This window comes from Schistocerca piceifrons, chromosome 8, assembly GCF_021461385.2.
Source record: "Schistocerca piceifrons isolate TAMUIC-IGC-003096 chromosome 8, iqSchPice1.1, whole genome shotgun sequence".
Taxonomy (NCBI): domain Eukaryota; kingdom Metazoa; phylum Arthropoda; class Insecta; order Orthoptera; family Acrididae; genus Schistocerca; species Schistocerca piceifrons.
The window spans coordinates 333,748,937-333,775,490 of record NC_060145.1 but is presented as its reverse complement, the minus strand read 5'-3'; the positions used below and the strand labels follow the sequence as shown (position 1 = coordinate 333,775,490).

The 26,554-nt window shown below is 43.3% G+C and overlaps 1 protein-coding gene across 2 annotated transcripts in view; it reads left to right on the top strand.

Annotated features, from left to right (window-relative positions):
• The window catches only part of LOC124711531 (phosphatidate cytidylyltransferase, photoreceptor-specific), a 111,100-nt gene that overhangs the window by 61,277 nt on the left and 23,269 nt on the right, over positions 1-26,554 (top strand). The gene's annotated exons all lie outside the window — the stretch shown is intronic.

Genomic DNA, 26,554 nt, shown 5'->3' with positions numbered 1-26,554 from the left:
GTGGCAGGGTTGGCTGCTGGGTATCATGATGGGCCACAAAGGTCAGCGTTGTTTGTGGTGGACGTCGCTGCAGAGCAGCTGACACATCATGCAAATAAGTTACGCCTGTGTCGTGTTGAAGCATCACTACAACAGTTTCCAGTCAACTGAGCAACCAGGGTTGATAACAATTCTTTTCTAGTGGGACTCCCACTTGCAGTTGTACACTTCCCTGTTGCCCTCCCCCCTCTACCTGACCTCTGCCATCCTCTTGCCACGTGTGCAACATTGGGCCCAAATGAGGCTTGCACATCCACCTGCCGACGTGGAGCCCATGGATTTCAATTGTGCCCCCCCCCCGGTCCCTCCCATCATTGTTGGAGATGGCCTTGTCCCCACCTCTGTTGGTGGATATGTTGTTCCCACAACCTCCATGCCCTTTCATCCTTCTGACAGAGCCGGCAGTGTTGACAGTGCCTCCTTCGCTCATCAGTCCACTGCCGGCTTTTCCAGCACCCTCTCTGGTTGTGCACTGGAGGTCGAGGCTCAAGCCTAGCCATTTTTGGCCCCAAGTGGCTTTTTCAGGGTGAAGCCAGCAGACATCACGGTGGAGGCAAATGAGCTGGCATAGGTAGAGCAGTGTAGTTCAGAAACCTGTCATGAAGGGTGCATGTATTGCACAGTATAGGCAGACCTGCTGATATAAGTGTTTACTTGTGGAATTGAATCAGGACAGTGCTCGTGGTGAGCTCAATCACAGTGGCACTTACCTTGTGCTTAATACTGAGTGTTGTTGTCGTGTGCTCAGTTATTAGTTGCTTGTGCCAGCGGCATGCTGAGTTCATTGCCATGCACATATCTACACGGATTTGGATACTCTGCTTCCCATAAATTATCTCACATGGCGAGTTCCTCTCATAGGGTTCTCATTCCCAGTTGCTATTGATCCATCATCGGTCCGTGAAATACCCTCAGTGATGGTGTAGTGTAGCAGCTTTGTCGCACCCATGCAGACACTAAAGACATTATTATCGTGCTTCAGCCAGAACTGTTAACTGTACATCGTAGGTACCCCTCCAACAGTGGCTCTACAAATTGGTGTGGTTGCAACATAGGATCATAACATTGGCCAGAGCTCAAGGCATCACTCTGCCTTATTATTCCTTTTCCAATATTTTTCAGTGGATTTCCTGCTAACTTTACTACATTAAAAGCAGTTTGCTTAAGCACAGCTAGTAATGTTAAATCATTGTTCAAACATTGCACAAATTTACACTAAAAGTAGTTCCTTCAAACACAGCTAGTAATGATCATTGTTTAAACAATGTACGAATTTAGTTTTATAGCAGTTGTTTCTCGATGAATGTTGTTAACTGCTGAAGTACATTCAGTGCTCAGCTAGTTCTTGTTTTATTAGTAATAAAACCAATAAAATATTCTCTGTGAATATTTCAGTATTATCAATTGTGAGAAAAGGTTTGGAGGAAGGTTTGTTATAAATGTCTAAATCGTTCTTGGACTTTATGGCTATGCTATTCGCCTTAAACAAAGAGACCTTTAATGTAAATGCACTTGTTCTCATCACTTGTAACGAATTTAACTGTTTCCTTCACCTATGATATGTAATGCATTTTTAATTGAAAGCTCTTTTCTGGTTTAAATATTCTGTCCAGCATGAAAATACAACATGCAACAAATGATATGCAATTATACATTTGATGAAACTGTAGCACTTTATCCTATATTTTAAGAGGAATATGTTATTGGTGTTGCTTTGTGAGGAAACAGTAAAGCATTGATTGTTTATTACACTAGCTGTAATTTTTTTCCTGCACAACTCAGAAACCCCATCACTGTATATGAGGTAGTAATGTTTCCTCTCTCATTTAGAGCTTACTGTTGTACCTTATATTGTTCCCATTTCAGTCACGTCTGTTTAACACCTTCTGTGATTACCACAGCCAGCTTTCTGGAATAAACATCTTGTTAAACCCTGAAAGTGCTACAAAGCAGTTGCTTTGGTGGAAGATGGTCACAGCATGCATTATGTACCAAAAATGTTGAGAACTACATCTTCCATGATTTCCTGAACCATAAGAAGATACAGGGAAACTAGTGACTATGCAAGGAAAACAGGATTAGGCCCAAGAGGAGTGATGGACTGATGTCGGCAAGAGGTGACCATGTCTTCCATCTTTGAAGTTCTATTCAATCACCAAACTGTCACTCTCACGACTGCTGTTGAAGCACGAAATAAGACCCCATAAAATTCGAGGTGGTCATTGTTAATGAGGGAACTGTCTGAAGAAGACTATAAGAAACCAGTCTTAAATCCAGAAGCCCCACTACTAGCCTAGAAATTACTGGAGAGCATTGGAAAGCTCGACTACATTCCTTATGGTAATATTGCAGATGAAGAGTTCAACAGTGGGAGGTAATGTAGTCCACCGATTAGTCGTGGTTTGGCCTGCAATCACCTGATGGTGGAAAGATGATCTGGAGAATGCCTGGAGAAAGTTATTCACCTTGCATTTTCTCATCCAGGGAGCCTTTTCAGTGTGGTGCATTGGTGGTGTGGGCAGTAGTCAGTATGAATGGCAGGACAGATTTGGTCTTCATGGAGCATGGGAGCATTACAGCACATCAGTATGTGGAGAAAATCCTGTTGATGCTTGTTGTGCCTTTTCTCCATTTATTGGTGGTGGCTTTACTCTAATGCATGGCAATGCACACCCAAAGCTTGCAAGAATTATTGCGTGAAGCAGAGGTTCGTGCTGTGGCTTGACCTATTTAAAGCCCTGTTTTAAATCATATTGCGCATGTATGGGGGCAGCTGGGCATCATTCAGAGCCCCTACAGGACCTACACAAGACCTTCCTGAAAGGGTGGGAGATGGTTCCTCAAGAGGACATTGCAACATTCAGGAGCATGCCTGAAAGGTGGATGATGTGATAGGTGCCAGAGGGGGTAATAAATGCTTTTGAAGACGTGGAGAAAGATGTTACAATGTAGAAGACAAGACATTTGTTACCTTCATGAGCTTTCTCATAATTTGCTTGAAGCGTGAATCCATTTGTGTTACTTCAGCATCTGTTGCTTAATTTATTTATAATTGTGTTCTTTTTTTCATGTTAAACACACAGATGGAACCATAAAAGAATATTTTTCCGTAAAATAGTAGATTAGTGTCTTAAAAGTGACTGAAATTTAAAATAAAAAAATGTAAAATAAAATATGATGTAAGAAATTGAAATGTTGAATTTTTCATGCTACTCAGTGTGGATTGTTACAATGGGATATCAAATGCAATAGAATTTCCATCCAAGTTATTAGCTTCTACTAAAAGCTGTGAATTATGACCCAACAAACCCCAACAAAATACCAGCTTTAACAGTTGCTTAACTCTGTTTAATTGGAGCAGCTCAGAAAGACAGTAGAGTGCTAAACATTTAAATGCTCTCTTCTCATGCAAAGTATGTTGGGCATATATTCACAATTGCTGAAGGCAATATGTAAGCAGACTAGGAGTATCACATCTTGAGTAAAAAAAAGGTTGAACATAATCTTTTAACACAATTCTTTCTAGAAACTTTGTTTTGCAACTTAATACAATATCTGCAATCAACTCAGCAATGAACAAATATTTTAGTAGAAGACAACAAACATTAAACTCGAACCATTTCGTGTCCATTAAATAATACTATTTTTGAATCAAGCTCCATACACAGCCTTTCTGGAATATTTCTGACACAGTCTATCCCAATGGTGATTTCTCCTGATCTGATTATATGCCTTGCTGGTATTAGAAATTGAGAGTTAGAATCAATGTCTGAACACCTGATGAGTACTTTTCTCTTATTAGACCTTTGCTGGCAGACTTAATAGTTTAGAGGTGCCTGGTGATACCATCTGAAAGCAATATGACACCATTACTTTGGCATGTGATATAGAAATCTGCAAACTCAAACAGTGGAAACCACAGGTTGGAATATCAACAATGTAAGGAAAAGGTAGATTGCTACTTACCACAAAGATGACACATTAAGTTGCAAACAGGCACAATTAAGACACTTACACATTAGCTTTCAGCTACAGCTTTCATCAGAAAAATAAAGAGAAACACACACCATTCATTCACAGAAGCAAGCACACTTCACGCACACGACTACCAGTTCCGGACCAGTTTCTGGTCCAAGCTGCAGGAGTTGGAGACCATGTGTGCATTAGCTGTGCTGGTGTTTGTGGGTGAATGGTGTTTCTATTTCTTTTTCAGATGAAGGCTTTGACTTAAAGCTAATGTGTAAGTGTCTTTTAATTGTGCCTGTCTGCAACTTAATGTGTCATCTTTATCTTTATGGTAAGTACCAATTTATCGTTTCCTTACATTGTTAAACCTGCAAACTTCGATTCCATGTAGATCCTGCCATGAAGGAGAACCGATGTTCATATGGAATAGAGATCATAAAACTGATGTAACTGTTAGAAACTAAATTTATTCACAGTGAAGAAAAAACATCACTGGTGTTGCTGTTTCTGCTCATTTATGCAAAACATTGGCACTTTGACAAAAGTTGCTACTCCCTATTTATATTAAATAGACACTCTGTATTTCTTGTTGTTAACTTCACACTTACATGAACATGTTCATATTTGTCAAATCAGTGCCTGTGTTTGTGATAAAACAGACTTCCTCTCAATCCGCTTTACTACTTGCCATATAACTGAACAGACTACTACAATACTAGAATCTAGATAATCAGTTAATTTTGTAAAAAGAATGGCAGTTTTGCTTGTCTTCAATTTCGGGTGTTAAGAAATTGTAAACATTGCAAGTATGTAATAGATTACTGTAAGAAAATTATCCGTGGATTCAAATATAACAGCATTATTCTTTTGAAGATCACAGTTAATATTTCCAGGCTTGAAATTTTCATCTTTATCCTGTGAGCTGATCACTGCAAATTACTTAACTTTCTCACTTTCTTCCTCAGCTGCATTTTTACCACACTTGCCACTTTTATGTGTATGCCAGGAATAGCCGAATCATTTTCAGTGAAATTTCCTATGTATCTAAAATGTTTGCCTGTCCCAGCATTTACTTCAAAATCTGGTAATGTGACCGATAACTAAAAAGTGCTTTTCTATTTTACCAGTCCACTAAATGAAAATGTACATTAAAGCATATTATGACAATGTTTCTTGAAATATCATTGCTTTTGTATTTTTATAGTTGTTTAACCCCCTCCCACTCACATCCATGCATTAACACAGTGTAAATACCCAGAATTATGAGTATTATGAGAAGTTTCAGCATGTGAAGTTTTATCTAATGTACCTCTTATTTGCGCTTTTAAGTAGCTTGGACCTATTTGCCTGAAGGTGCTCAAGAAAATCAAATTTTGTTGGCATAGCATCATTGTGGAGCCAATTCCTTCCAGTCTTTGCTCTGTCAAAACGATTTTCCTCAAAGTATGTGGAACATATGAAAGTGTGTTCATTTTACTGCCTGTGCCCATAGCTGCCTGGGCCCTTCTTCCCTAGGGAAAATGTTGGGAAAAAAGCACCTTTGTGGCACAGTATTCTAAGAAATATTTCAGATTTTAATGTGCATTTGGAAACAAATGCATCACTTTAAACTGATATTTACATGACAGTGCTTTTCTGGCTATAAAAATTATGTAAACAACACTTTAGCAGTCTTTAATAAATACCATTATATTAAACTAATAATACTTACATGTGAAAACCACAAAATGCTCTGTACAACTGTAAATACAACAAGATAATGTCATTGCCAATTGTCTTTGTAGAAAAGGTAGTGTAAAGAAATTTTCCTCATGCCCAGTTTACCAGTGTCTGCGATTGAAGAGATATGCAATAGTGATAGTCGAAGATATCATTATGTAAAGATGGAGGAAAATAAGCAAACTTGTATACAGTCAAAAAGGTTTATTGTGGGAAATTGGGTCAATATAAAAACACAAAAAAAGTTAAATGCTATGACCAGCAAAAAGAAAAGACATGGAAAGAAGTTGCTATTGACTTTAATTCCCAGAATTTAGGGACAAATGGCGTCCACAGAAAACTACCAAGAAAGTATTCACCGATGTCAAGCTATGGTTTAGGATACACTTCACAGTTGTTATATTTCATCTTTGTGTAATAGCATCTGCCATGTGAGCTCAAGCAAAAACAGTGTCAAAATTTTTCAATGTTGAAATGCATAAAACTTGACATGGTAATTTCATCAAGCCTACTGTTACGGAAAGTCGAGAGAAGGTAATAGCAGTCTTGATTGCACAATTTATCCCTATTTTCAACTCCTATGATGGGAATGTGGGTGGATTTTTTAATGTTGAAGTCACAGGCAGTGGTTTGTATACATCTTAATATGTCCAGATTAATTTTGAGAGATGAATTTATTGCGTAAAAGGTAGTTTATAGTACTATTTGGTATATTCTTGTTCTAATACAGATTTATGTAACACCAAAGATTGTAGTTTATTTACAACGTCAGTAAATGAGCAAACGACTGCAACTTGAAATAAAAATGCAGTTGTCCACAGTGACAAAAATGAAGATCAGAGAGAGAATGTTTACATGAAGTTAGTAAGAATGATAATGTAATTTAACTGTGACAGTAATAATTGACCTGTTTAATTACAGGTAATTGTGAGAGCCAGGCTTCTGTTATAGAGTTTGCACTGTTATACTTGTGTCGGCGGGAGAGGGGGGGGGGGGGGGAGGCGAAGTAGTAGAAGTAATAGTTTTCGATGTGAAATGCCAGTTTACAAAAGAAGATTAAAGTGCCTGCAGGACAAACATAAATTAAAAGTAGTCCTTGCTCGCATAACATGGAAAAAAAAAATGGTAACACTGAAAGAAACTAGAGGAATTGAAGAACTAAAACTAAAAGAAATGACAAAATTAGGTTTTCAAGCAGTCACTTTGTAAATTTATTCAAAATTTTTAACTGTTCTTGTCTAAATTAATTGTTAATATATGCCACACTCAATACATTTTGACTTCTGTTAGCTTCATTTTCTTTACATATCGGAATTTCTTCGACACCTCTCGTAACAAATGCAGTGTCATCCATTTCAGGCTCCTCATCTGATTCACTGACAGCTATGTTGTGGAAGACAAATGCTAAAAACTATAATAACTGCTACACTATTGAATTTTACTCAAAGTCCTAAAGTTAAACAACTCAGCATTTTTCACATTATTCAAGAGATCTGATCTGTGATTAACCTTCAGACACTCTTTCAGAATGCAGCCACAGAGCTACTAAAACAATCTTTGTTTGAAAGCCGGCTCATAAATATCACTTCATTTATCTACTTAATATATGCTTACTACTGTTTCTGTTCATCAGTGCATTTGCAGCTGCCATATCACTTTAAACATTTGTTCAATAGTGAAAAATTGAATGCTGATTGTGTAATGACTGTGATTCAAGCGAGAGTAGTTGAATTCCATTTTCTTCGCTGTTCACAGTAAATATTTCCCTTTCTTACGCTGCTGCTCTGTGTTTATAAAGCGCTTTATAACAATCGCAGTAATGATGAGTTGTCTTTGAGAATTGTTGAGATATCAGTTATTATCTTAACTAATAACTTGCATTGCTGATACTTTCGCTAGTTCAACATTACATATTGAAAAATATATTTAGAGCTTCTGCAGTGTGGAAGTTGTGTTTTCAGTATTAATTTCACATTTTATGTGCTAATAACAACTTTTTTACTGTTTACTTTTTGTCAAATTGTATTTGCACAAAACAAAACCATCGTTTCACTATGTTGTGAACTGACAATTGAAGCTGAACTTGACTAAATACATGAAATTTTGCCAGTTGAAGATGATCCTGATTCACAGTGATATAATCTGAGACTGATATTGTTGTGTCGGTTACTTTGAGAGTCAGCATCGACACAAATAAGGAAGGAGAGAAGTTGCGATGGCCAGTGTCAGAAATCCAAAATCGTCTGTACAAAACATTTTCTAACTAATATATAACTTTATTTCTATTAATAGAAGAAACAATACTTGACTTCTTGTGCTTCCTGTGCCTCCGACATGCAATTACATTGACATTCTATTACTATTCACAGAATGCAGGCTAAATAAAGTCTTCCTATTACTCAGTACTGATGCTCTCGAAGTCTGCGAAAAACTCAGCCGATCAGTGAAGGGTGGCTGGTTAAATCAGCATTGACACAGGGAGCTGAACTCTTCCTAGAGGTGTGGCGCTGTCTGCTCTTTCCATTGGTGTGCAGGTCAGCACCATCTTGATGTTGTTTCACAGAGCTGCGCTCATCGGTGTGTAGTCGATGCTTTAAGACTGCACCTTCCTAACCCCCAGAATGCCACACCGTTGTTGTGTAGGGAGCCATCTTACATCAACAGGGGGAGGTGGGGGCAGAGAGCTGAGTGACATTAGGAGCAGAGAGCCCAACTGGGATCGATGCAGAGCCCCTGGCCGTACCCCGACATCTGTTCTTCACCCTGAGGGAAAAGTCAGTTGGAAGATCCCCGAAAGGGTGCGATCCCCCTTCTTGAGCCAGTCCTATGAAAAACGGAGAGGGCGGCAATGACTATGATGACACTGTGTCCGAGGCGGGCTCTGGGACAAGTGCCGAAAGTTGAGCTGGTGAGGCAGCGAAGGCAATGGACCCAGCTCCATCGTTTCTGCAGGCAGTTGTGAAGAGGCACCCGGGAGCGGCCACACCGGCCACAAGATTCTGGTAGGATGAAATCTGGGGACAAAAAATCTGGGAAGAATCTTGCAATAGACAAACATGAATCTAATTCTGATGGCAGCGCAGCAACCCAGCAGGATTTTGAGTTAAATACGTGCCATCGCCGAAATTTTGAAGAATCGTTCCTCTCTCCCACCATCTGGTGTGACCAAAAACTCTGAAAAGAATAGAATCATTAGGCACAAAGTAATACTATTGGAGTCTGGGAGGTGCCATGTGTGTCCCCCCCTGCGGGTCCGGGGATTAGAATAGGCCCGCGGTATTCCTGCCTGTCGTAAGAGGCGACTAAAAGGAGTCCATCCCCCTCACGGGGGTAGTTCGCTCCTGCGTCCGGAGACGGACGGTTCCACGACCTATCATCGTGGTCCTTTTGGTTTTTTCACTTCTCGTTTCTTCCTTCCTTTTGTTGGTTCCTTTCTTTGCTCTTCTCCACCTCACTGTCTTCCTTACTCTTTCCCTTGCCTTCTCCTTGCCTTCTCATTGCCTTTTTCTCCTTGCCTTCTCATTGCCTTTTTCTCCTTGCCTTCTCATTGCCTTTTTCTCCTTGCCTTCTCATTGCCTTTTTCTCCTTGCCTTCTCATTGCCTTCTTCTCCTTGCCTTCTCATTGCCTTCTTCCCCTTGCTTTCTCATTGCCTTCTTCTCCTTGCCTTCTCTGGTCTCCGCCTCGGCGTTTGAGACAGTCTGTCCTCTTTCTCCCTCTCTCTCTTCTTTTTCCTCTTCTTCCTTCCTCCCTGTGCGTGCCTGAAGGCCGACCCACGCGTTCGCACGCGTGGCCGGTGACGGGGTAACGCGTAATTCCCCGCCCTGGGTAGACATGTAAGGCACGTGCGTACCCCCTGGTAAAGGCCAGGCCCGGGGAGGGGTGATTGCCTGAGCTGATACCTTCTGACCATGCCGATTGGTCCCTCCGTCTGTTTCTCGGGAGGTGTGACCTGAGGTGTAAACATTCACCTAAGGCGGGAGTGCCCTCTGAGAGGGTCCCCACAAGGAAGGAGCGCGCCATCGGAGACGCTGGCAATCATGGGGGATTCCTCCGCAATGGATTCTACTCCATCTCTTTCGACTTCGACCCAAAAACGGAAACGTGACCAGCCAACAGTGACAAAAGTACTACCGCCTGCCCCACAGTTCCTCGTAGTTTCTCGAACTGAGGACGGAAAGGATTTTTCCTCTGTCAACCCTTTCGTTATTCAGAAGGGCGTAGATGCCATAGCCGGATCTGTCAAATCCTGTACCAGGTTGCGTAACGGCACCTTATTACTAGAAACTGAGGCACAAAAACTGCTTCGGGCCACCCTCCTGTACACGTTCCCTGTCCGGGTGGAGGCCCACCGAACTTTGAATTCGTCTCGTGGTGTGGTCTATACTGGCTCCCTCGATGGATTGACTGACGAGGAGCTTCAATCATTCCTCGCTGAGCAGGGCGTGACAGCTGTCCATAGGGTCATGAAAAAGGTCAACAATGACCTTGTACCGACCCGGACAATTTTCTTGACCTTCGATAGTGTTAAGCTGCCATCGCGCATGAAGGCGGGCTACGAGGTTATTTCTGTTCGCCCCTATATCCCGACACCTACGCGCTGCTACCAGTGTCAGCGTTTCAGTCACACTCGACAGTGTGTCACCTGTGGCAGGGATGCCCATGAGGGTGACTGTCCACCTCCGTCTCCTCGTTGTGTGAACTGTCAGGGTGACCATGCCGCATCCTCCCGCGACTGTCCTGTCTATAAGGAAGAACGCTGTATCCAGGAAATTCGGGTCAAAGAGAAAGTGTCCACCTCGGCTGCTCGCAAGCTATTGGCTAGTAGGAAGCCCACGCTGCTCCCAGCGGGGAAATACAGTACTGTCCTCGCCTCTCCTCGGACTACCCGGGAGGTAGCAACCCAGACATGCGATCTGACCTTCAGCACCACGGTCGTCCGTTCGGCCAGTGCTAAGATCGCGCGGTCGACGTCTCCTCTTCCTCCCATCACCCCACAGACACGAGCACCTTCCTCAGCTTCTGCTAAGACGAAGACACCGAAGTCAGATGCACGGGCCTTCAAGAAGGAACCATCCCGTGCAGACTTCCTCCGTACCTCGACCTCCCAGCCTTCGACCGGTACTTCCACTACACGTCCTTCCAAAAAGGCGCATAGGAAGCACAGTTCTCCTTCCCCGCCACGGCGCATTTCTTCTCTTGCGCCACCCAGCGGCTGCTGCCCCAGGCCGTCATCCGTTTCGCCTGGCCGCACCGCTGGTCGCCGTACATCTGGCCGTTCACTGGCGGAGGAAGCTCCCCCTCCCGGCCATCCTCCCGAGATGGCCGATGACCCTATAGACCCAATGGACGATGACTGTCCGCCTACTGATAGCGGCGGCAGTGCTCGCTCGAAGCCAGGCCCTAAGCGGCCTTCGAGGTGACCACTTCTCTCATCTTTCTTTTCTTACGATGGCACTTATTCACTGGAATATTCGCAGCATTCGCTCCAACCGAGAGGACTTGAAGTTGCTGCTCCGCTTGCACCGTCCTCTTGTCGTAGCCCTCCAGGAAACGAAGCTACGCCCATGCGATCAAATTGCCTTGGCACACTACACCTCTGTGCGTTTTGACCTACCCCCTGTGGTAGGTATCCCAGCTCATGGAGGGGTTATGTTGCTGGTCCGGGATGATATTTACTACGATCCCATCACGTTGCACACCGGCCTGCAGGCAGTTGCCATCCGCATTACTCTCCCCACTTTTACGTTTTCCTTTTGTACCGTTTACACTCCATCGTCATCTGCCGTTACCAGGGCAGACGTGATGCAACTTATTGCTCAGCTACCTGCACCATTTTTGTTAACTGGAGACTTCAATGCCCACCATCCCCTTTGGGGCTCTCCAGCATCCTGCCCGAGGGGCTCCTTGTTAGCAGACCTTTTCAACCAGCTCGATCTTGTCTGCCTCAATACTGGCGCCCCTACTTTTCTTTCGGACACATCTCACACCTATTCCCATTTAGACCTCTCTATATGTACTCCCCAACTTGCACGCCGGTTTGAGTGGTATGCACTTTCTGATACATATTCGAGCGACCACTTCCCGTGTGTTATCCATCTCCTGCAGCATACCCCCTCTCCGTGCTTCTCTAATTGGACCATCTCCAAGGCAGACTGGGGGCTCTTCTCTTCCAGGGCGACCTTTCAGGATCAAACCTTTACAAGCTGCGATCGTCAGGTCGCACACCTCACGGAAGTCATTCTCGCTGCTGCTGACTATTCCATCCCTCACCCTCCTTCTTCTCCACGTCGCGTACCGGTCCCCTGGTGGACCGCAGCATGTAGAGACGCTTTACGTGCTCGTCGACGTGCTTTACGCACTTTTAAACGCCACCCTACAGTGGCGAATTGTATCAATTATAAACGATTACGTGCTCAGTGTCGTCGTATTATCAAAGAAAGCAAGAAAGCCAGCTGGGCTGCTTTCACAAGCACCTTCAACAGTTTTACTCCTTCTTCTGTCGTCTGGGGTAGCCTGCGCCGGCTATCTGGCACTAAGGTCCACTCACCAGTTTCTGGCTTGAAGGTCGCGAATGACGTCCTTGTGGCCCCTGAGGCTGTCTCCAATGCCTTCGGCCGCTTTTTCGCAGAGGTTTCGAGCTCCGCTCATTACCACCCTGCCTTCCTCCCCCGCAAACAGGCAGAGGAGGCTAGGCCACCTAACTTCCGCTCCTCGAATTGTGAAAGTTATAATGCCCCATTCACCATGCGGGAACTCGAAAACGCACTTGGCCGATCACGGTCCTCTGCTCCAGGGCCAGATTCTATTCATATTCAGATGCTGAAGAACCTTTCTCCTGCGGGTAAAGGTTTTCTTCTTCGTACATACAATCGCATCTGGATTGAAGGACATGTTCCCGCATGCTGGCGCGAGTCTATTGTTGTCCCGATTCCTAAGCCGGGGAAGGACAAGCACTTGCCTTCCAGTTATCGACCTATCTCGCTTACCAGCTGTGTCTGTAAAGTGATGGAGCGAATGGTTAACTCTCGATTGGTTTGGCTGCTCGAGTCTCGACGCCTACTTACCAATGTACAATGTGGATTTCGTAGGCGCCGCTCTGCTGTTGACCATCTGGTTACCTTGTCGACCTTCATTATGAATAACTTCTTGCGGAAGCGCCCGACCGCGGCTGTGTTCTTTGATTTGGAGAAGGCTTACGACACCTGTTGGAAGGCAGGCATCCTCCGCACCATGCATACATGGGGCCTTCGCGGTCGCCTCCCTCTTTTTATTCGTTCCTTTTTAATGGATCGACAGTTCAGGGTACGTGTGGGTTCTGTCCTGTCCGACACCTTTCGCCAGGAGAATGGGGTGCCACAGGGCTCAGTTTTGAGCGTCGCTCTCTTCGCCATCGCGATCAATCCAATAATGGATTGCCTCCCAGCTGATGTATCAGGCTCCCTTTTCGTGGACGATTTTACCATCTATTGCAGCGCGCAGTGTACACGTGTCCTGGAGCGCTGTCTTCAGCGTTCTCTTGACCGTCTTTACTCCTGGAGTGTCGCCAATGGCTTCCGTTTTTCTGCCGAGAAGACGGTCTGTATTAACTTCTGGCGATACAAAGAGTTTCTCCCACCGTCCTTAAGACTCGGTCCCGTTGCTCTCCCAATCGTGGAGACAACCAAATTTTTAGGCCTTACATTTGACAGGAAACTTAGCTGGTCTCCACATGTGTCATATTTGGCCGCCCGCTGTACCCGTTCTTTAAATGTCCTCCGTGTTCTCAGTGGTCTGTCGTGGGGAGCGGATCGAACCGTCCTACTTCGTCTATATCGGTCGATCGTCCGCTCCAAGCTGGATTATGGGAGCTTCGTATACTCCTCTGCACGGCCATCCATCTTACGCCGCCTCAACTCCATACAACATCGGGGTTTACGACTTGCGATCGGAGCATTTTATACCAGTCCCGTAGAGAGTCTTCATGCTGACGCTGGCGAATTGCCACTCACCTACCGGCGCGATATACTGCTTTGTCGGTATGCCTGTCGGCTACTGTCAATGCCCGACCATCCGTCTTATCGTTCCTTTTTCGACGACTCTCTTGACCGTCAATACGGGTTGTATGTCTCTGCCCTGCTACCCCCTGGCGTTCGCTTTCGTCGCCTCCTTCAACACCTTACTTTTTCCCTCCCTGCAACCTTTCGAGTGGGCGAGAGCCGCACGCCACCTTGGCTCCAGGCTCAGGTCCGCGTTCACCTTGACCTCAGCTCGCTCCCAAAAGAGGTCACCCCCGGTTCGGTTTACCACTCCCGTTTTTTGGAACTTCGTTCGAAGTTCATCGACATGACTTTCATTTATACAGATGGCTCTAAGACCAATGACGGGGTCGGGTGTTCCTTTATTGTCGAGGCACAAAGTTTCAAATACCGGCTCCATGGCCATTGTTCGGTCTTCACAGCTGAGCTCTTTGCCCTCTACCAGGCTGTTCTTTACATTTGCCGCCACCGACATTCTGCTTATGTCATCTGCTCAGATTCCCTGAGCGCCATCCAGAGCCTCAGTGATCCGTACCCGGTTCACCCTTTCGTACACCGGATCCAACGCTCTCTTCAGCAGCTGGTGGACGTCGGATCTCCAGTTAGCTTTATGTGGGTTCCGGGCCATGTCGGTATCCCTGGGAACGAAGCTGCAGATGCCGCGGCCAAGGCTGCGGTCCTCCAGCCTCGAACAGCTTCTTGTTGCGTCCCTTCGTCCGATTTTAGCAGGGTGATTTGTAGGCGCATATTATCTCTGTGGCATGCCGATTGGGCTGCACTTACCGACAACAAGCTTCGGGCCTTAAAACCTCTTCCCGTGGCTTGGACGTCCTCCTCACGCCCTTCTCGGCGGGAGGAGGTCATTTTAGCCCGGTTAAGAATTGGACACTGCCGGTTCAGCCATCGCCATCTGCTGACGGCTGCGCCGGCGCCGTTCTGCCCATGTGGGCACTTGCTGACGGTTAGACACATTTTAATGTCCTGTCCAGATCTTAACACACTGCGCCTCGATCTTAACCTGCCAAATACTTTCGATGCCATTTTAGCGGATGACCCACGAGCAGCTGCTCGTGTTCTTCGTTTTATCAATTTGACACACCTCGCTAAGGACATTTGATGATGCTGTTTTTTAATCCTATGCCTGTCAGTCTGTCTTTTATCGTGTTTTCCCTTTTAGTTGTTGTGGTCAACTTGTGCCTCGCGGTGCATTCTTAGAGTAGTCAGGGCGCTAATGACCATTGAAGTTGTGCGCCCTAAAACCACAAAAAAAAAAAAAAAAAAAAAAAAGGTGCCATGTGGCGGGTGCAGCAACTGGAGCAGTGTCGCTGGCCACGTAGTAGCCCTGCAGGCGAGGGACCACCATGGGGCTGGGGGCAGTACATTGCAAGGAAGAGCAGCAGCACTTGCTCTCATGTGTGGTCACATGTGGTTTATTCATCTGTAGGTTGAACGTATGCACAAATCATTCAGCTTCACTGTTCAACTGAGGATGAAATGGAACACTGGTAAAGTGAGCTGTATAAAAACTATTCAGTCTTGAGTGGTAAACTGTGGTCCATTGTTTGTAACCAACCCTTCAGGCAAACTTTCCAACAAAAAATAGATGACAAAGACAGAGTGATACTGCACGACGTAGTTGAGTTCATGGGCACTGCAAACAGATATTTGCTAAAAGAGTCCACAACAATAAGCCAAAGGCTGTTCCAAGGGGGACCAGCAAAGGAAATATGCACTCGTTGCCACGGTCATTGAGAATTTCCCCATCTGGAAGCATTTGCAGCAGGACCAATAGATTGTCAGCACAAGCATGCTATTCAATGTGGGCGTCCGTGCCCGGCCAAGTACAGTGCCAACACGCTAATTGTTTTGTGTGTACTGTTCCCCAATGTCCTTGGTGGAGCAGTTACAACACATCTTTTTGCAACATTTTGGGAATAAGCACACACTATTGTCCAGAGCAATTCTGCAATAAAATCACGCCGTATTGGACGGAGAGGCTATGCAAATGAGCAAAATATTGGCATGCAAAAGAATTCTGGATGTTTTTCACTTAACGAGCCTAAGCAGTACGAATGTAGTGCAGTAAAAGGTTCAAGTCACGGTCTGCTTCTGTGGCCTGTGCAGTTTTCCTATAGCACAGTGAGAAAGTCTGTAATAGTTCAGTGTCCTGCACATCAGTCTGGCAACAAGATGCGGCAGTAGCATCGAATTCAGAATCAGGACCAACCGGAAGGTGGGAAGGGTGTCAGCAATTGCGTGCTTTGATGTGGGCCAGTACAATATTTTGTACTGATACTGTGACAACAACAAAGCTCAATGTTAGAGCTTCTGAGCCGTGCACGGCAGAACAGGTTTGGAAGGGTGAAACAAAGACTGAAGTGGCTTGTGGTCCGTCACTAGGTAAAACTCCCGAGCGAACAGATAATGGTGAAACTTTGTCACACCATAGATAATAGCAATTGATTCCTTCTCAATTTGGAAATAGTTGCATTGAGCCTTGGTCAGTAACTTGGAAGTGAAAGCAATCGTCCTATCCTGTGAACCAAATCTGTGCTACAGCACAAATCTGATTTTGTATGAAGATGCGTTCACTGCCAAAAAGAGATGATCAAAATAAACAAGGCATTTTTAAGTTTTTGGAATGCATCCTGACATCCTTTAGTCCAAACAAAATGCTTATTCTTCTGGCACAAATGATGCAAAGAAACCACAATCTGGCCTGTGTTGGGTATAAATCGGATACAATATATCAACTTCCTGAGAATGGACTGCATTTCTGTTGCATTCCATGGGGCAGGGAGGTTCCATATGGCCAACAAATGCGATTGAAGGGATGAACATCTTGGCTGTTGAGAACATGGCATAAGTACTGAATTTCAGCTTCAAAAAAAGGTACATTTTTCTAGGTGACACTTCAAACTTGCAACTGAAGGTACTTGAAAAAGCATAGAAAGGCTACCGATATGTTCCTCCTGTGTACGTTGTGACACAGCAATATCGTCCAAGTAATCTGAACAGAATGGAACTCTTGCAGTAAGCTGTTCTAAGTAGCATTGGAATATGGCAGGTGTGGAAATGCTGCCAAAGGGTAAGCGCAAAAATTTGAAAAACCCTAAATATGTGTTGACCACAAACACTGTCTGAGACTCCTCATCTAGCAGAATTTGCAGATACGCATTGCGTAAGTCAGTTTTTGAAAAATAGCGGCCTGCACCAAGCCTTTCCTTTAACTTATCAGGGCGAACCAACGGATAAGTGTCAATTATTGTGAGTTTATTCAAAGTGGATTGAAAGTCAGCACAAAGACAAATTCTTCCAGAAGGCTTTGGTAAGATGACTAAGGAACAAGCCCATTGACTAGTCTGGATAGGAGCAATAACAACATTGTCTTGCCATTCGTTAAGTTCACTTGCTGCTTTGTCTCTAAATTCATGAGGGATGGGACACACACAAAGAAACATTGGTTGCGCATTGTCCTTCGTTGTAACATTTGCGACAGAATTATTTGTTGCGCCTCGTCCTTCGGAAATTATATCAGGAAACTATGCACTCAATTGAGTAACACGGTCTTTTAGGTTGGAAACAGAACTTACACGTCCTGAATACGAAGACTAAACAAATCAAATTAATCTAACCAAGAAATATTTTCACAGTCTTGTGAACTCAAAATGGTAAATGTCACTATTCTGATGTGAGACTGGAATGTGGCAAGCAAACTACATGCATCTTACACTGGAATGTCCCATCCACAGCTCGTGGTCTAATGGCTAGCATTGCTGCTTCTGGATCACAAGGCCCCAGGTTCACTTCCCAGCCAGGTTGGGGATTTCCTCTACCCGAGGACTGGGTATTCGTGTTGTCCTCATCATTTCATCATCATCGTCATCATTTGTGATAGTGCCTAGATTGGACTGCATAGAAAATTGGTGTGAAAAAACAGGGACTTTTTACAGGCGCTGATGACTGCACAGTTGAGTGCCCCACAAACCAACCATCATCATCACCACCACCACCACCACCACCACCACCACCATGACTGGAATGTTCTGACCATTATACTCAGTAAGCTGCATGTGAGATTTTGTCAACAGTGGCGAGCCCAGTTGTTCATAAGTGGCACGATTAAGCAGTGTAATAGAAGTGTGAGTGTCTAACTGAAGTCGCACATAGCGTCTGGCAGTGTCTTAAGTTTACAAACAGTTTGACTATTGTTGCACAGCACTTGGATGAGGTGAAGGCACATCCTGAATCTGGTCACTACTAGTACCGCTTACCAGCATAGAAAAACTACATTCACTAAGTGAGAAGGTCTCGGCACTTACAAGAGCGAACGTGGGTAGAGTTATTTTTCTGTTGCAAGCACACAGACTGTACAGGACTTTGCTTTCCATAAGCAAAGCAAGTCACATTGTGTGAAGGACAGCATTGTCTTTTATCCATGGAAAAGCAGTGGGAATGTGATTTAACAGCAGATACATGCATTGACACTTGTTTACCCTGGTCATGGTGTAGCCTGTTCGCGCACAGCGGTCGGTCACAAGGCCATACCTGTTTGTCACTTTGTGTTACGCTGCAGATGGGACAACTGTGGCCTACTAGTCAGGAATAACTTCTGAACAAAGTGGTAAGCTTATGTGTCAGCCATTGACAAGAAATGAGAAAGTTTCACAGTACCTTGCACTTAATTTGCAGCACAATGAGCATTGAACTGAGTGTAGTACTAATTCAATTTCTCTTGTTGTTCATCAAAAGCTCGGAATGGTGGAATGCACAGAGGTGGTGCCATTAATGTGGCTGGCTGTTGTGGCAGAGTCAGTGCAGCAGCAGCTTGTGCATTAATGAGCTACCAGACTGCCATCATCCACTGTGACATTTGTTGGGGCTGAAGCTGATAAACTGCATTAGATCAAAGCCAGCAGCAGCCAGAGCGTAGATGCAGGTTGTGTAGAAGGCAGGTTAGAGGTCATTTTAATGAGAGGAGCACCACAACTAATTATAAGTAATGCAAATAAGAGAAGTGGGTCAGCTACTCTGTAGGAAAGTACAGAATTAGTAGCAATGTTCCTCTGAAAGAAAAGGGAGAAATACTAGTGACCCACTGTGATGGAACTGAGAAGAGTGAAGGCAGCATTGGTTCTGTAATCCTCATTTTTTATGTTGTGTTGGTTACTGTGCAAATCAGCACTGATACAAACAAGGAAGGAGAGAAGTTGTGATGGCCAGTGGTAGGCATCTAAAATAATCTGTATACAACATTTCTTAATTAATAAAAATCTTTATTTTTATTATGAGAAGGAAAGTTGCTACTCACCATATAGGGGAGAGTCTGAGTCGCAGATAGGCACAACTAAAAGACTCTCACAATTACTGCTTTTGGCCATTAAAGCCTTCATCAACAACACACACACACACACACACACACACACACACACACGGCCTGGCGCACAACTGCAGTCTCAGGCAACTGAAACCACAATGCGAGCAGCAGCAGTGCAGTGCATGATGGGAGTGGCGACTGGGTGGGAGTAAGGAAGAGGCTGGGGCGGGGATAGTATGGTAGTGTGGCAGACAGTGAAGTGCTGCAGGTCAGACAGAGGTCAGGGAAGAGGATTGGGGGGGGGGGGGGGGGGGCAGAGTAGCGGAAAAGGAGAGAAATAAAAAGACTGGGTGTGGTGGTGGAATGACGGCTGTGTAGTGCTGGAATGGGAACAGCGAAGGGGCTGGATGGGTGAGGACAGGAGACTGGAAAGATAAGCATTGACAGGGGCCGCTGAACTCCATCTTCCTAGAGGCATGGTGCTGCCTGCTCTTTCCATTGGCACATGGGTCAGAGCCTACTTGATGCTGTTTCATGATGGTAGCCTCGTCTGTGTGCAGTTGATGCTTTAAGGCTGCACAAACTTATTTTTTACAATTTAGATATCCAAGTTCAGCTTGATCTGAATAAAATTCTTTATACAATTGGCTCTAGAAGCGTGACTATATGGGACAAAAGCATGACTGTAAGAGACTAGTGTGATAAAGTGTGAAAAAACAACCTTGTGTATTTACAGAGAGAGATAATAAGAAGAAAAATGTTCTTGATCGTAGTATGCTTTATTCAGGCATAGAAATCAGGAATGATTCAAACATCTTAATAAGTTAGAATTTTATAATAAAACAGAATATGAATTTTATATATTGGAGTGGAGGGTGTGAAAATACATAGTAAAAGCAACTTCACAGAGATGGCCAGCACAGATGTCTTGCACTGTATAACACTGCACTGGAATAAATATGTGAATTCTGTTTGCAGCTATTACTGGAAAATTTATCAGCTGTAAGCAGTTTCCACAGCATCTCAGTGAAGAACTAAGAAATGCACATGTGAAATCTGGTTTCCAAAAAGTATTGGTTATAATCAATAACGAGTCAAATAATGAAGGTGAACCATTGAGTAAGAAACGTAATGGCAGTGCAGAGTTTCAAAATGCAGGAACCAATTGATTGATGTGTGAAACATGCAAAAAAGTGTGCAGAAAATGTACAAAAGCAAGGTATTGCTTATATTCAGGACTCTGATTAAAAGAAAACATAGCTTCACTTGCTTTTGCATTCCTGTTCCAAAATGAGTCCAAGTAAAAATAAAAATGGAAAGTACAAATGAAAGTAATGTACAACATTTAGTTTGAATGTTCTTTCAAGGGGGGGGGGGGGGGGGGGGGAAGGTGGCTTTTCGACTGTAGGCAGTTCAGTAAGTCGACCACTGCAGTGGTTTTAGGTATATAAAAAGTTACATGGTTCTAGTCTTTAATTCAGAAACCATTCAGAAATTTAGATTCGTTCAGTAATGAAGAGGTATACACAGGTAAGCCAATACATTGTGATCACCTACTTACTAGCCTATTGGTCCACCTTAGGAATGCAGTGCAGCAGCATGGCAAAGATTGGACAAGTCATTGGTAGGTTTCTGAAGGTGTGTGACACCCCACTGCCTATGGACAGATCATGTAGTTCCTGTAAATTACAGGCCAGTGGTTTGTGGGTGCAGAGCTGACACAAAAAGTGTCCTAAATGTTTTTTGTCAGATTTATATCAGGCGAATTCGGTGCCCGAGACATTAACATGGGTTCACCAACTTGCTCCTGTAACCACTGTAGCACAGTTTTTGGCACTGTGACATGGGCAGTTTTCCTCCTGGGAGATGGCATCGCCATCGGGGAAGACATCATGTGTGAAGTTAAACAGGTGGTGTGCTGCCTACATTTGTCATATACTCCAATTAAAATCACTTTACAATTGACGGATTTTAGTCGCAGGAATGCAGTGTTGCTGTGTGCAGCCAGCCATTCTTTACAGCGTACCTACAAAACCGGTAGCACAGTGAACACGTGTAAAAAAAAAAGGGGGGGGGGGCTGTTGGATGACAGCTGGCCCTTACCACTCATCTCACTGAAACATCAACCAAACACTAATATTAATTGAAGTATAGTGCTCTCACTTACCACTACTGCTCCTGTGGAATCCCAGGTGAATATCCCCCATAGCATAATTTTGCACCCATCACCTTGCAGCTGTGGCACACTGCATGCTTCGAGCAGCTGTTCATTTGGATGACAGCGTCTCTGCACCTGACCAGTGACCTGATATAACAAGAAATGTGATAAATCCAATTAAGTGACTAATTTTCATTGCTTTGCAATATGATCTTGATGATCTCAAACCCAGAGCACCATGTCCAATGCAAAATAAGTTCCAAAATGCTTGGGCCCTCACCAGTGTTGTACTCTTGTCATCAGATCCACATATTGCCTCCTATCCTGCTTAATAGAGCAGGCAAGCCTTTGAGCTCCACATCTTGTGATGAGGCATGGACATCCAACTCCTTGTCACCTCCTCGTGGTTTCACTGTCCTTTAACCACTTTCTGTATATCTAATGACAGTAGCATGCAAACAGTCAACTTACTTCACCATTTCAAGATGCTTGTTCGCAAGTGCCTGGTTGTAACAAGTCGATTTCCCAATTTTTGGTCTGTATTGTCAGTAGAATGATTCCCCATTCATCTCTGGTCTACTTGTAGAATTTTCGTAGCTCAACAATTGATCCCCTTCACCACCCGTCATTATTCAGTCTCAGTATGAGCAGTGCTCATAATTACAGAAAAGTTTTATGCGTATCGTACTGCATCATGACAAAAAAACTTCACTGGAGAAACCAACATTTCAGCCACAGTTACAGTGATCTTCTTCTTGGTCTACTGGTATGTTTTAGCTATGGAGAGTCACTTATATTTTCTCACTACTGCTCGTGCATATTACATTTGCTTAGAGCAACACAGCAAATCTGCAGTGGCAGAACATCAGCAAGACTGCGGCAAGGAAATAAAATTTAGCAAAACCTGCATATTTGGTAGGCAGCTGAGTTCGATAAAAATGCAATCAGAAAATCCATCAAAAATACTAAAACACCCTGACAACATGAACACAGAGAACAGACTCAGGGCTTGCCCCATCCTGGATGCCAACCCTCAGAGTTCAACAAGCCACACCAATAACGCGAGACAAAAGTGCTACTTGTGAGTAAATGCTGTCGCATGGCCTGCATCTGGCAGTAGGGAATAATAACCCACACCTCATTTGCTGATTACCACTGATTGGGGCACACAGTTTAAGAAGCAATAGCTGACAGCAGATCCCCACCGTTGTAACCTATGAGGGTGGTTTAAAAAGTTCTCTGAATCACCACGAGAGGTCAGCGCTAGTGCAACAAGTTGTTCACGTGATATTGATTGGACTGTTGTCTTTAAATATGTGCCATGTCAGTGCTCTTGGAATAGAGCTGTGGCAGTGACGTGGCTCTATTGTTGTTCCTGTTTAGTGATCTGCGAAGATGGAAAAAATTGAAATTCGAGCAGTGATAAGCACTTCGTAAAGAAAGGTATGAAAGCAAAGGACATTCGTGCCGATTTCCAGAAGACGCTGTGGGACACTGCTCCTTCATATTCAGCTGTTGCCAAGTGGACAAATGAATTTAAATTTGGTCAACAAATGAATTTAAATTTGGTCGGGAGAGCTTAGATGATGATTCGCGCAGTGTCACTACTTCAGAAATCACTGCAAATGTGCACAAAATGGTCATGGAGAATTCCCGATTGCAAGAGTGTGAAATTGTTCACACCTTCCAGATGCCATCAGAAAAGAGTATATCACATTTTAATTGAAGAATTATAAATGAAAAAATTATCTACAAGATTGGTGCTGTAACTCTTGATGCATGCCCGCAGACATGTGCCACAATCATGGCAAAATTACGCAAACTAAGGTATGAATTGTTGCCACACCCATGAAGTGAAACTATCATGAAGTCAGTAGCATTCAGTGTTAGCATAGTAGCATTCAGTGTTAGCATTCACAAATGCCAGCAAAGGTGACACAATGTGTCAGCAACATGTTCACATCTACATTGCTGGCCATGAAAGTTGCCACACTGTAAAGACAAAGTGACAAAGATCCACAAAGTGTGTTACGTCTTTGGATATGCAAATGCTTAGCATTTCAGTGCAACCACACAAAATAAGTAAAATAACGCCATCTACATGCTTTACATAGTAAAGATTAATATAGCGGGTTTCTCCTTCAAAAATCACATTTGAATGTTGGTCGGTTGTGACATCATGCTGCTATGCCTCATGTAAGAAGGTGAAATGTCCTCCAGCATGTGTTGCAATTCAACAGTGGCAATATTGTGGTCTCATGAGAACACAGTTTATCATCCTGTCATACATACTTTTACATCAGGGCTGACTGCATTTTTGTGTCATCTGCAGTGTGTTGTCGACTTTGCATACTGTACTGTGTTAGCAGCTGTGTACACAACAAATTGATTTATTTATTTAGCATATGGCTTATGTAGATTTGGTATAATGTATAAAAATAATATGTATAAAACAAAGTGATAAAATTTCACAGTGTAGTCACAAAGATAAAGCAGACTTTCTAACATTGTACATATAAATTTATATTTTAAAGTTGGAACCATTAATACAGTCAAATGCGTAGTTTGGAACTTCAAAGAACAAATTTTTCTCCTGAATATTATGTAAGGCAGCATTCAGTGACGATGTGGTGAACATCATAAGGAGGTCCACAGCTGCAGCGTGGTGATTCAGTTTTTCCTCATTTACAAAATTAGTCACAACAGATTTTGTAAATGGAAAACAACCTAATCACCACACTGCAACTATGGAGAACCTTGTCAGACTATTCACCACATTTGTCACTGAATATCCAAGAGATAAATCTTGGAGACAGTGTCCAAATACTCCAGTTAAATGCCGGAAGTATTAGCAGAAATAAGAATAAATCAATTTACTAAATTGTACAAACAATAATATACGAGGTGCGACAATAAAGTAATGAGACTGATGTGGAAAAAAAATGCTGCTTACCATTTTAGTCAAGTCTAGTGTTGTCTCCTTCAAAGTAGTTCCCTTATGATTACACACACTTTTCTAGCGCTTCTGACATTGATGGTAACATTTCTGGAGCTCATGTTATGTAATATCCTCCAAGACCCTCGACAGAGCTTTTTGGACATCTTGTGTTGTTTGAAAATGGTGTCCCTTGACTGCCGTTTTGACTCTTGGAAATAGAAAAAACTCGCACGGAGCAATATCTGCTGAATAAGGTGACTGTGGTACTACTGAAATTTGTTTTGAGGTTAAAAATTGCTGTACTGACAACAGTATGGAATGGCGCATTTGTCATACCAAGATTTCCACTTATTACTAGACGAACCATTTCTCAATTGATGTTCAGTTCTTCTGTAGTCATTTTCACGGATAAACGTCAATCAGATCGTATGAGTTCATGCACCCTGGCCAAGCTGACATCCGTCCGTGAGGTCGATGGTCATCCACTGCGGTCTTCATCTTCAACTTTCGTTCTGCCTTCACTAAACATTTTATGCCAACGAAAAACTTGAGCTCTTGACATAACCTCCTCTCCAAAAGCCTTCTGAAGCTTACCGTAAGTTGTCATCGCATTTTCACACAATTTAACACAAAAAGAAATGGCATACCGTTGCGTAATATTATGTGGTTCCATTTCTGTGATGAGAGACAAAAACATGTGTTAACTTATTACTGCACAACTCACGACTGAGCAGTTGCATCGATGTACCGCTTGGACTAGAAGCAACTAATAGAGCAAGGCCAAAAAGCCTACAGGGTTGCCACATCTTGCAAAGAAAATCAGTCTCATTACTTTATCGTCGCACCTCATATGATTATGAGACAGAATTGCTGGCCAGAAATTATCCTCCTGGGTCTGCTTATAGACATATATGAAAGAATGTACACTCTGCTAGCTTTTGGAACTAAAGGTTAGCATTGACCAGGAATTCTCCCTCATGAGTTTATAATTTTCTCAAGAGAACTTTCTTTTTCATACAGCAAACAGTAATACACCTGTTCCTGTACTTCCCTCACAAAATTTTGTCTTAGAAAGTTTGACAGAATAGAAAGTCTGTCTCATTGTCATATGTGTGCAGCCAAAAAGTGATAGAAATTGGTCTTCTAGCACTTTAAATGCCTATCGCTTACTGCTACCCCTATTAGTCTGTCTCATTGTCATATGTGTGCAGCCAAAAAGTGATAGAAATTGGTCTTCTAGCACTTTAAATGCCTATCGCTTACCGCTACCCCTATTTCCTGCTCGCCCTCTTATTTATAAAGTCACTGTATTTTAAGATCAGTTGCACAACGAGAATTGACTCATCCAGATAGCTGCATGCATTAGCACACTGCTTCCACAATTGGTGAGGCGTATCAGTATCAGGTTGAATCAGGATGGCTAATTAACCCTTGAATGGGAGCACCATTTTTCATAACATGAGCGGGTGCATGGTGCACTTTGTACACATGTACACATTTACCAAGGTAAATATGGATGAGCAGAATCACAGGTTAATCTTAGTTTAATTCAACAACAATAAAATAAACTTGCATTAAATGAGCTAAAGCACAGTTTAAGTAAACAATAATAAAATGAACTTGCAATAACCAACACAGGTGCTTCAGATCCTAGCCAATCACGTATTCAGTTACTAATTGTCTCGTAGACAGGTGCTCCACTGTAAGATTATGCTGATAGCTCATAATCTGTGTCATTTTTGTGGATGGTCCATAAATTTTTTGTCACGCACCTCGTTGTTTATTTTATGTTACTGCTGCTCAGTGGACGTATGACAACACAACTTACCATTGTGTTAGATGATGCAATAATTAAGGAGTAAATATGGGCTCACAATTGCAAAACAACAGTGGAACAATACAAGACAATGTTATTCGTGGTTGGTGCAATTTATACATAGGTGAACCTGCATGAGGGTTAATGACAAGGGTCAGTTTGCTAGGCAGCCTGGATGTGGATTTAGGTGGTTTCACACATCCTACTAAGTGTATACTGGGCTGGTAGCCTTGTACCACTTCAATTACTAGATTTGCAAATTTCAAACACATTCTCATACAGCAGATGGAGTACACAAAGTCTGTCAGGGAGAGAAGGTGTAGCGACAGGAGTGTCATCTGGCCACCCTCTACCACTAACATTGCCAAAACCAGAATAACATGCTGACCCATGTAAATATAGGATAAGGCCAGGAAGGAGATGACGAATAAGGCTGAGTCGCAAAATGAAGATTCCTGCATCATTTTTAATTTTGTTGCTTTCAGTCCAGTTTATTTGTTGTGCCTGTGCATTATACTAGTTTCTCCTTTGCATATATATATATTTTTCTGTTCTTAATTGTTGTTCAAGACGATAAGTTTTATT